Below are 11,877 nucleotides of genomic sequence, written 5' to 3'. Positions count from 1 at the left end.
CATTAATTACGCGTAACTAAAAATTTATATATGTTTTTATTCATATCACATACGCTCGCACATTTGTTAGACTCCTTGGTCCGTGTTTCAAGACGAGTGGGTTAAAAAAGTACTATTTAAAAACAACTTACAATCAGAAAAAAGAAATATCCCATTCTTAGTTCACACTATTGTTTACCTCTTTCCTCAGTAAACAGAATAATTATACGCATTTCGGTTAAAACATAATTATATATATATCATATAATATACAATATAATCATGCCTTTTAAAACTCATATAAATTAAGTTCTTCCTTCATAAATTATTATTAGCTAAGGATACTTTAATTAAATAGATATAAAATTACAGAAAAAAAAAAAAAGAAGCAGTGAATACTCAAACATACAAGCATAACCCTTTTACACTGCACCCTTTTTCTTACTACTCCTCCCCCCTTAGTCCTGTGTATCTATTCTATACCTATCTAATATAATTATATTATAATTTATTCTCGTTCACTCATGTTTCTTTTTATAAAAAAATCGTATCTTAATAAAACTCGCCGAGTAATATTTACTATCTTCTTACATTTTCCTTTCTTAATCCGTTCCACCTTAACGATTTCAGGTACTATTTAACTGCTCATTCCTGAGTACTATTTCATCTTTCCCTCACGGTACTTGTTTCCTATCGGTCTCCTATATATATTTAGCCTTATGTGAAATGTATCACACATCTTTGTACTCCAATCTCAAAGAGCACTACTCTTTAAAAAAAAAATTATCCAAAAAAAAAGAACTTTATATATTTATTAACTACGGGCCTTTCACCCTCTATGGGAAAGTATTCCTACTTATTTCGATAACTAAATATATATATAAATCCCATATATTCTCAGATTACTTCTTCCTTATAACAGAACAATTTCTATACACATAGTCTTTTTACAACTACGATATAGAATTATCTCCTTGAGCTTTTTCTTGTTCACTCGCCGTTACTAAAGAAATCATTGTTATTTTCTTTTCTTCCGCTTAATTATATGCTTAAATTCGGCGGATTTGCCTTCCTAACATCAAATCAAATACTTTGTAAAAAAAAAAATATATACATATAAATATTATTTCTAATAAATTACATATAAACTTTCTCTCCTCTAGAACCAATCAAAGTAAAAACTTATTTATTCAGTGAGAAATTTTAACTAAAGAAATTAATTTTTTTTAGTATTAGAATTATGAAATAATCCAAATTCTCTTTTTCTTCTATGATAATATATATATATGATTAAAATATAACATATCACAAAAAAAAAACCAGAGAAGCACAAAGTATTGTTTTATTTTCTGTAGGAATACCACGTTAATTTGCCCATAAGGGTAAATATGGTATAGTTTACATTCAGCATTCTGATGATTCACAGTAATTGCATTTTTCATTGCATATCGCACTTTGCTGCGGCCTTCATCGCTATAGGAACCAAGACATCCATCGTTAAGATTGTGGCTATATAAATTATATTAAAAATTAAATCTAAGTTATAAAAATATTATTGTATTAAATATAATTTTCTTCAAAATATAACTACTCATAAAGATATTATATATATATATAAAACAAATAATTATGTAAAAAGTTTGAGTATTCAATATTGTTGGTGAAAATTTGATATTACCATAAATTATTTAATAAAAAATAATTTTATTATGTAATATCAAATTTTCGTACTTTTTTTATAAAATAGTAAAAAATATCTAAAATATTATTATATTACACCTTTTATAAAAAAAGTACATTAAAAAAAAAGAAATATGTATTTATATTTTAAAAATATTAATACATTTCTTTTCTTTCTTATAATCGTTTCATATTAATAATGATCCTTCCGCAGGTTCACCTACGGAAACCTTGTTACGACTTCTCCTTCCTTTAAAAGATAGGATTTACAGTTCTTCTAGAAAAAATCAGAAATATAAAATTTCATTATTTTAATTCATATCCAAACAATTCATCATATCTTTCAATCGGTAGGAGCGACGGGCGGTGTGTACAAAGGGCAGGGACGTAGTCAGCACAATCTAATGAATCATGCTTACTAGGCATTCCTCGTTCAAGATTAATAATTGCAATAATCTATCCCAATTACGATATATACTGATAAAGATTACCTATACTTTTCAGTACAGGAAAAACTGTACACACTTATTTATAAGTACATTTTTAACAACTTGTTATATATATCATTGTAGCACGCGTGCAGCCTAGTTTATCTAAGGACATCACAGACCTGTTGTTGCCTTAAACTTCCTTGTGTTAGATACACACTGTTCCTCTAAGAAGCTTTATTTAATCAAACAAGTACATTCTTAAAAGAAGAGAGAAATAGAGTAAAAAAAAACAAATTATTATAGTAGAACAGGGAAAAGAATATTTTAATAAAAAAATATCCTAATTTGAACACTGAATAAACATGTATAATTACCTATATTCAATTTCAAATAAAAATATAGTGTACTTACCGCTAATTAGCAGGTTAAGATCTCGTTCGTTATCGGAATTAACCAGACAAATCATATTCACGAACTAAAAACGGCCATGCATCACCATCCAAGAAATCAAGAAAGAGCTATTAATCTGTCAATCCTACTCTTGTCTTAAACTAGTGAGTTTTCCCGTGTTGAGTCAAATTAAGCCGCAAGCTCCACGCCTGGTGGTGCCCTTCCGTCAATTCTTTTAACTTTCTCGCTTGCGCGAATACTCGCCCCAGAACCCAAAGACTTTGATTTCTCATAAGGTACTGAAGGAAGCAATTCTAATATAAAATCAACATTCCCTAAGAAATGCTACATATTTATATATTTTTTATATTCATCCAACACCTAGTCGGTATAGTTTATGGTTAAGATTACGACGGTATCTGATCGTCTTCACTCCCTTAACTTTCGTTCTTGATTAATGGAAATAGATTAGGCAAATGCTTTCGCAGTAGTCCGTCTCCAGAAAATCTTAGAATTTCACCTCTGACATCTGAATACGAATGCCCCCAAAGCTACTCCTATTAATCGTAACTAAGCTAATAAGAATATCAAAAAAAATTATGAAAAAAAAAAATAATTAGCTTATTCATATTTGTTATTCCATGCTGTAGTATTCAAACACAATGAACTCAATCATGACTACCCGTCTGTTATGAACACTTAATTTTACTCAAAGTAACAAAACCTCTCAAAAGCAATAAAAGCATATTGAAGAGATTTTAAAAAAGATTCTGTCATATCTGATAAAAACATAATTTATTAGAAAACCTTATTTTGAACAAAGCAAAATATATAATATATTTGGTTTTCCCAAACCAGTTTAAATGAAACATCGGATTCTTTAATATTCAACTACGAACGTTTTAACTGCAACAATTTTAATATATGCTATTGGAGCTGGAATTACCGCGGCTGCTGGCACCAGACTTGCCCTCCAATTGTTTCTCTAGGAACCTTGTAAATTCCTATCATTCCAATTACAAAATCATTTTTCGATATTGTATTGTTATTTCTTGTCACTACCTCTCTTTTTTAGAATTGGGTAATTTACGCGCCTGCTGCCTTCCTTAGATGTGGTAGCTATTTCTCAGGCTCCCTCTCCGGAATCGAACTCTAATTCCCCGTTACCCGTCATAGCCATGTTAGGTCAATACCCTAACATCAAAAGCTGATAGGTCAGATACTCGATTGATAATACACATATTTTATGTGTTTCTTCTTTGTTATAATTCAATTATATTTATTTTATTCTTATATCTAACAAATACATACCTTAATGATACATACATATGTATATATCAAAAGGTATTTTCACAAGTATTAGCTACAGATTTTCCGTAGTTATCCTTATATTAAAAACATCAAGTAGATTATAACTGTTTTAATGAGCCGTTCGCAGTTTCAATATATTATTTACATATGTACTTTCACTTGCATGGCTTAATCTGTGAGACAAGCATATGACTACTGGCAAGATCAACCAGGTTACTATATATATTATATATTATAATCATTAAATTATTCACATTCTAATATAAACTTATAATATTTGCAACATATATATTTGTAATAATCTTTTACATTCGAAAAAAATAATTCAAATAATTTACTTTTTGCTTCACTTTTGTTGTATGTACTAAGAATAATATATATATACAGAATGAAGAACTCAAAATGTATATTTATATATATTATTCATAGACAACACAATAAAAAAAAAAAAAAAAAATTATTATAATTGAATATTTTATAATTTTATAATATATATTAATATATTTTTCTTATATATATATATATATATATATATATTTATAGAAAGAGAACAAATATAGTTATTATAAGGTTATATAAAATATTAAATAATAAGTACATTTTTTGTGCTATGAATAATATATATATACAAAATGAAGAACTCAAAATATATATTTAAAAGTATATTATGCATAGATAAAAAATATATTTATTATCATAATTTTATAATTTTATATCATAAATATATATGTTACCTCCGTCTCTATCTATAAAAATATATATATATATATATATATATATATATTTAAAAAAAACATAATAATATATATTAATGTTATATAAAATATATACAATAATAATAATTTCTTATTTTTGTTTTATGTGTGATAAATAATTTATATATATAAAATGAAAAACTCATATTACATATTCATATTATTCATATACAAAAAGAAAAACTAAAGTACTATTGTTTTCTTTTATAAATTTATATTACAAATATATAAATTCCGTACATACATCATTAATTATTTATAATAATAACATATTATAAATAAAAATACATGTGTTCATATTTAAGTTTGTACTTTGTACGTATTATAATAAAATCCTATAAATATAAATATAAAATATATTTCAATTTTCTTAAAAACAAATAAAATTACTATTTACTTTTAATAAAACCTTATGATGTTTTATAAATAAGCTATTTTGCACTTATAAAATTATTTTTATTATAAATATATCAATTTATATTTTATATAACTTTATAAAAACATTTATGGTATCCATTATAATATTAAATATTAAATATATATATTTAATATTTTTATATAATGTGGCATACACATATCAATTATTAACTCAAATTATTATATAGTATAAAATTTAACAGATTATCAATTATGTTTATTAACTTAATACATTATTATAATATGCTTTTATATTAAGATATATTTTTTTTTCTTCAAAAAAAAACTTACAAATCCATATGAAATGAAAATTTTAATGAAATGGTCTATTTTTTTTTATATATTTAATACATATATATATTTTTCCAAATTTATTTTAGAACCAAAAGTTAAAAAACCTAAAGAATAAAACCTAAAGAATAAAACCTAACATTAAACCCTAAATATATATATATATATTTATATGGAGGTTAAATATTGTAAATGATATAAGGAAAGTAGGAAAAGAAATTATACTTGAAATTGAAATGTTTGCCTTTTGATTTTTCACAAAAGTATTTTTTAAAATTCTTATATTATTTAATTTTAAAAGAGAAAATTAATTTTAATATTATAATTTATTTATTATGCTATAAAATAAAAATTTTATAGTTTTTAGTTGGTTAATTATAAAAAATAAAAAAAAAATAAAAAAAAAATAAAAAAAAATAAAAAAAAATAAAAAAAAAAATTAAAATAAAATAAAAATAAAAATTAAAATATCATATGTAATAGGGAAAAAAAATTCTTAATAAATCTTATTAATAGTTATAATAAAATTATTAGCATTAATATAAATATATATATATATATATATATATATTGACACATAAAAAATTAAAAAAAAAAAAAAAAGTTATAAATTTTTATGTTCCAGTATATTATATTCCAAGCTTAATACACAAATATATTTCTTCATAGATTTTCATTTCTTCAATAAATCCAACCTTCTTCAATATTTCGTTATCCATCTTCACACATATATATAGTAATATATACTATTACTTATTTGTCTTGTCATTATTCCTCCGCCATATCGTTATTTAATCTTGAATATATCATTATTAATATTATTTAGCGTTATGTTTATTTGTATAACTGCACATATTCGTTCATGTAACAATTAATTATATATTTAAGTCTTATTAAAAAAATATTTATTCATGTAACAATTAATTATATATTTAAGTCTTATTAAAAAAATATTTATTCATGTAATCATTAATTTTATATATTTAAGTCTTATTAAAAAAATATTTATTCATGTAATCATTAATTTTATATATTTAAGTCTTATTAAAAAAAATATTTATTCATGTAACACATTTAATTATGAATTTAAGACTAATTGTTAATTTTTTATTCATGTAACACATTTAATTATGAATTTAAGACTAATTGTTAATTTTTTATTCATGTAACACACATTTAATTATGAATTTAAGACTTTTTAAAAAATATTTATTCATGTAACACATTTAATTATGAATTTAAGACGTACAAAAAATTTTTATTCATGTAAATTTTAATTATATATTTTCACGCTATTAATAATGATATATTCATTCATCTAACAATACATTATTTATTTAGACAAACATATATATATTATTTCTTCTGATTTTCAACGATAAATACATACATAACATTAATACCATTATCCAATCAATATTTATACTGCCTTCCATACCCACACACTTCCCATATATTTTAATTATTTACTTTAATTAAAATACAATATCATCCAACAATAAAGTTCATTCACCTCTTTACATTAGGAGAGTGAACTTTTTTTGTATATGTAAAAACACTATAACACAAGCATAAATGTGATGTATATGAATGCGTATATGCATAAAATAAAAAATAAGTATATATATAAATAGGTTTTTTTTTTTACTTTTTTTTTTTTTTTTACTTTTTTTTTTTTTTTTTTTTTTTTTTTTTTTACTTTTTTTTTTTTTTTTTTTTTTTTTTTTTTTTTTTTTTTTTTTTTTTTTTTTTTTTTTTTTTTTTTACTTTTTTTTTTTTTACTTTTTTTTTTTTTTTTACTTTTTTTTTTTTTACTTTTTTATTTTTTACTTTTTACTTTTTTTTTTTAAATTTTTACTTTTTTTTTTTACTTTTTACTTTTTTTTTAACTTTTTACTTTTTTTTTAACTTTTTACTTTTTTTTTTTACTTTTTACTTTTTTTTTAACTTTTTACTTTTTTTTTTTACTTTTTACTTTTTTTTTTTTACTTTTTACTTTTTTTTTTTTACTTTTTACTTTTTTTTTTTTACTTTTTACTTTTTTTTTTTATTTTTTACTTTTTACTTTTTATTTTTTTCTAATAATAACAAGTAAAAATTTATTCAATTTACATAAACTTACACATGGATAATAAAAATAATCCTTTCTTCTTATAACAAAAAAATGTTATACATTCTGAATACTCAATCTTCAAAAGAATTAACTATAACTATATGATAGATAAAAGTTAAATCCTTTTGAATCTTGTTCAATTTGTAAATCTGAAAAATTTATTAAGTCTGAAATTAAAAGTCATATGACATATTTTACTTAATTGTAAAATATGCATATGTGTATACATACCTCTAATAAGATATGTGTATACATACCTCTAATAAGATATGTGTATACATACATCTAACAACATATGTGTATACATACCTCTAACAACATATGTGTATACATACCTCTAACAACATATGTGTATACATACCTCTAACAACATATGTGTATACATACCTCTAACAACATATGTGTATACATACCTCTAACAACATATGTGTATACATACCTCTAATAAGATATGGGTATACAAACCTATAAAAAAAAATATGTGTATACATACCTCTAATAAGATATGTGTATACATACCTCTAATAAGATATGTGTATACAAACCTATAAAAAAAATATGTGTATACATACCTCAAATAAGATATGAGTATACATACCTCAAATAAGATATGAGTATACATACCTCAAATAAGATATATGTATACATATCTATAATAAGATATATATATATATATATATATATATTACATATATATATATACATACAAAACCGACGTTTTCTGACTACTACTGATATATATTTTACACTCCTACTAACTGATATATTATCACGAATATGTGTACCTAATAAGAATACGCAAAAGTTAATAAAAACAAAATGAGCATCTTAAAAATAACACATAAACGTGATATCAATATTCGCAGGTAAAATATTTATATTCGCAATCAGATTCTAAGAGATATTAATGGAATATGTATATTTACATTTAAGTAACAGTAAATAAATTCCTTTTTCATAATTCTCTACCTTCGAAGGTCGCGTTACACCTTCATAAGGATTTAATTCATAAATAGTTATACCGACTTCATCGTTGAATACTACTAATATATAATTATACACTACTAACGGCAACTTTATATAAAAATATAAAAAAAAACAATACGTTTTTATGTCAACCGTGTTCGCAAAAAGCATAATTATTTATATTCGCAAACAACTCAGAGAAAAACATACAATTCTTTGAAGACTAAAAAGAATGTGCTAAAAAATTAAAGTATTTAATTTTAAAATCACGAATGCAGTTTTTCCCCTGCCTCTCTTTGGTGCGTTGTAACCCTCGAGGACTTTTATATATATACAAAAATTAATGGCCAAATTACGAGTCTTCAAATATACATAAATAAAAACATATAAATGTATATTATATATATATATATATATATATATATTTATTTACGAAATTTGGCCTTTAATAAAAAATCATATACATATATATATATATATATATATATGTATATGATAATTTAAGTAATAACAAACTCAATAAAAATAATTAATCAACTAATGTGTTAATCAAATTACACTAACACATAGCTGATTAAAATTAATGATTGAGTTTGTTATACTTTAACATACACATATCGACACCTACCCATATACCACTTACCCATGCGCTTGGACCCCCCCGCAACCTCATTTTTACATTTCTAAAAATGCATATATGAGGATTTATATATATTTTATCATTGCACAAAACAATGATAAAAATATATGACGTAGTCTTTTTCATTTTTATTTGATACCAATCAATTCCGCCATTGTACCATCCACACACATATATATATGTATATAATATGCTCACAAATATAATTTTTCTGGGTATTTAACCCTCCCCGTAGTTAAAACTACATGACGTATATACCATAACAAATGTAAGGTAATATATATGCAAAAGGAAAATAAACAAAGGTTCTCCTTTTCTAATGCAATGTTCAATTTTATAATAAACTATTTTAAATGTGGTCAGAACAGCTATCCTACTATTTATATTCAATAAAAATATAATAATAGTGGACTATATATTATATGATATGTTCTCATTAAAACACAAAAACTATCATAAATCTTTTTACTCTTCTATTCTTAAGTCGTATGTATTACAAACTATAAGAAATTATACCATCATTACCGAATTTTCTTTACTACTACTAATATATATTATATGTTACCTCCTACTAATTGTTATATTAACATAAATATCATTTGCAATTTTTTCAAATAATTAACTATATAATTTTCTGAAAAAATAACAAACAATAACATGCTATCAATATTCGCAGGTAAATAATATTTATATTCGCAAATAAATCTTTACATATATATATATATATATATATGTAAACACTTTAAGGATACGTTAAACCTTAAAATGAATTTACTTATTGAACATTCTCCGACTTCCTGTTGAATACTACTAATATATAATTTATTTTAATTCCTATTTTCTCTTTTTTTCTTAATACTACTAATTGCAATTTCACATAAAAATGTACTAAAAATATAATACATTTTTATGTCTTCAATATTCGTATATAAAAAAAAAAGAAAAAAATAAAAATTAAAATATATTAAATTATTTATATTCGCAAACAACTCGAAGAATAACATACAATTTGATAAAAAGACTACTATATATATACATATATATATGTGTGTTTAATATAAGAGAGTTTGTTTCATTTTCTCTCATTATAAAAACTCAAATGAAGTTATTCTCCACCTCTCTTGGTGCGTTATACCCTCGAGGCTTTTAACAAGTCATGGGGAGCAGAATTTTGCATTCCGCTTTAGATGATAATATTTATAATACAGAGAATATGTGCTACTACCTAATATCAATATATTTAATAATATAATGATAAAAAGATTCACACCTCTTTTTGATAAATATGAATATTACCATATAGGTATAATACATCATCTATAAGGTGCATTTTAGTTCTATTAAAAAAAACAAACAAACAAAAATTAATTTATTCATTTTATTTAATAAACTAAATATATATATATATATATATATATATAATGCACCACATCTTTATTGGCACATCTGCCGCCTATACAAGGAATTCATATAATTATTAATATAATTATATAGGTGTCTACATCAAGCCATGGGAGCATACGTATTTTTAATTAATTATATTTCATCATACAATATATATATATATACAACATGCTATAAAAATAACAATATCATATATATATATATATTATATTATAAAGTAATTAATGAAGAGGTAAACCTGCAAATATATTCCTAAGAATTATAATGAGGATACTTTGATCGTTTCAGAATTTTGATCAAAATATATTAATTACAAACCTCCACCTCAAAAGGCTCGTAACACACTTATAAGGATTTTATATATCCATACAGCATTTCAGAAATTGATTTCATAATAATAAATGTGTAATACAAAAATAAACTATAGTACACACTTATTATTATGAAATCAATTTAAAGAGAGAGTTCAACCTAATATTTCTTACGAAATAAAAGATCTTTATATATATTCATCCTCTTGAACAGTAAATTAAACCGAACAATTAAAATATATTTACTACATCTCTACCTTTAAAGGCGCGTAAAACCTTTAAAATGGCTTATAAAAAATACGCTACATATAATTTAACTATCATGTATTACACACAATATTTATTATATACTTAATAACATTTTCTCCCTCCCCCTTTTATCCTTACATAATATATATGTACCTCAAAAGTTATGATATATATACACAATATATACATTTTAACTAAATATTATATAATTGTGTAATATATTTAATTACTATAAAAACAATACATATATATATATATATATATATATATATATATGCTCAGAATAACCTGTTCTATACAATTATTAGTAATAATCATCAACATTTCTTTGTTACATTTATTACATAGAATAAAAGAGGGGGGGAGTTTAAATATTATTTAATGGTATGTCTAATATAAATTTCACATTTAGCTGTATATCAATGTTAATTTGTTATATAAAACAACCATATTTTATTTTTTATGGATAAAAACCTTCGACTATACTTATATTTCACATATACTGTATATCTCTCCATACTCAACTTTAATATAATTCTTCCTTGAATATTATATATGTTGATTTATTTATTTCATAAACATTTTCTTTCTTATCAAAGAATCCAAAGAACAGAAAGTTTTAATGAAAAAGGAAAATTTTATGAACAAAAGAGTGAATTAATTAAATATTAAAAAATTAAAAAAGAAAATAAAAATTAAAAATTTTTTTTTTTTTTTTTTTTTTTTTATATATTATAATACTTCATCGAAACACACTAACTGGATTTATTTGTGATATCCTTTCTCTTTCTTCATGAGACGTAGCACAGCACCATTTGCATTTGTTTATTTTAAAATTAATTATATCATTTTCTAATTAAATTTCTTTTTGAACATTTATTTCGTATAAAAACATATTTTTAAAGTATGCCCATGCTAAGATATATGCACTAAATTTTAA

General features: G+C 22.5%; 5 non-coding genes across 5 annotated transcripts in view; all 5 read right to left on the bottom strand.

Annotated features, from left to right (window-relative positions):
* PF3D7_1148640 overlaps positions 1-1,067 on the bottom strand; it is a 4,205-nt gene extending 3,138 nt beyond the window's left edge. The window contains exon 1 of the ribosomal RNA XR_002273090.2: positions 1-1,067. This exon is cut by the window's left edge and continues 3,138 nt beyond it. This is a non-coding gene — a ribosomal RNA (28S ribosomal RNA).
* Positions 1,068-1,323: 256 nt separating this feature from the next.
* On the bottom strand, positions 1,324-1,491 carry PF3D7_1148620. Its single transcript, XR_002966655.1, has one exon. It is a non-coding gene; the product is annotated as a 5.8S ribosomal RNA (ribosomal RNA).
* Positions 1,492-1,856: 365 nt separating this feature from the next.
* Positions 1,857-4,006, bottom strand: PF3D7_1148600. The gene has a single exon (XR_002966654.1). It is a non-coding gene; the product is annotated as an 18S ribosomal RNA (ribosomal RNA).
* A 3,066-nt stretch (positions 4,007-7,072) lies between these two features.
* Positions 7,073-7,345, bottom strand: PF3D7_1148500. Its single transcript, XR_002966653.1, has one exon. It is a non-coding gene; the product is annotated as an uncharacterized ncRNA (non-coding RNA).
* Positions 7,346-9,189: 1,844 nt separating this feature from the next.
* PF3D7_1148200 lies at positions 9,190-9,733 on the bottom strand. The gene has a single exon (XR_002966652.1). It is a non-coding gene; the product is annotated as an uncharacterized ncRNA (non-coding RNA).
* Between the last annotated feature and the right edge of the window lie 2,144 nt (positions 9,734-11,877).

The sequence above is a fragment of the Plasmodium falciparum genome (genome assembly GCF_000002765.6).
Source record: "Plasmodium falciparum 3D7 genome assembly, chromosome: 11".
Lineage (NCBI taxonomy): Eukaryota > Apicomplexa > Aconoidasida > Haemosporida > Plasmodiidae > Plasmodium > Plasmodium falciparum.
The sequence above is the reverse complement of the archived record's forward strand: the minus strand, read 5'-3'. Positions and strand labels throughout refer to the sequence as shown.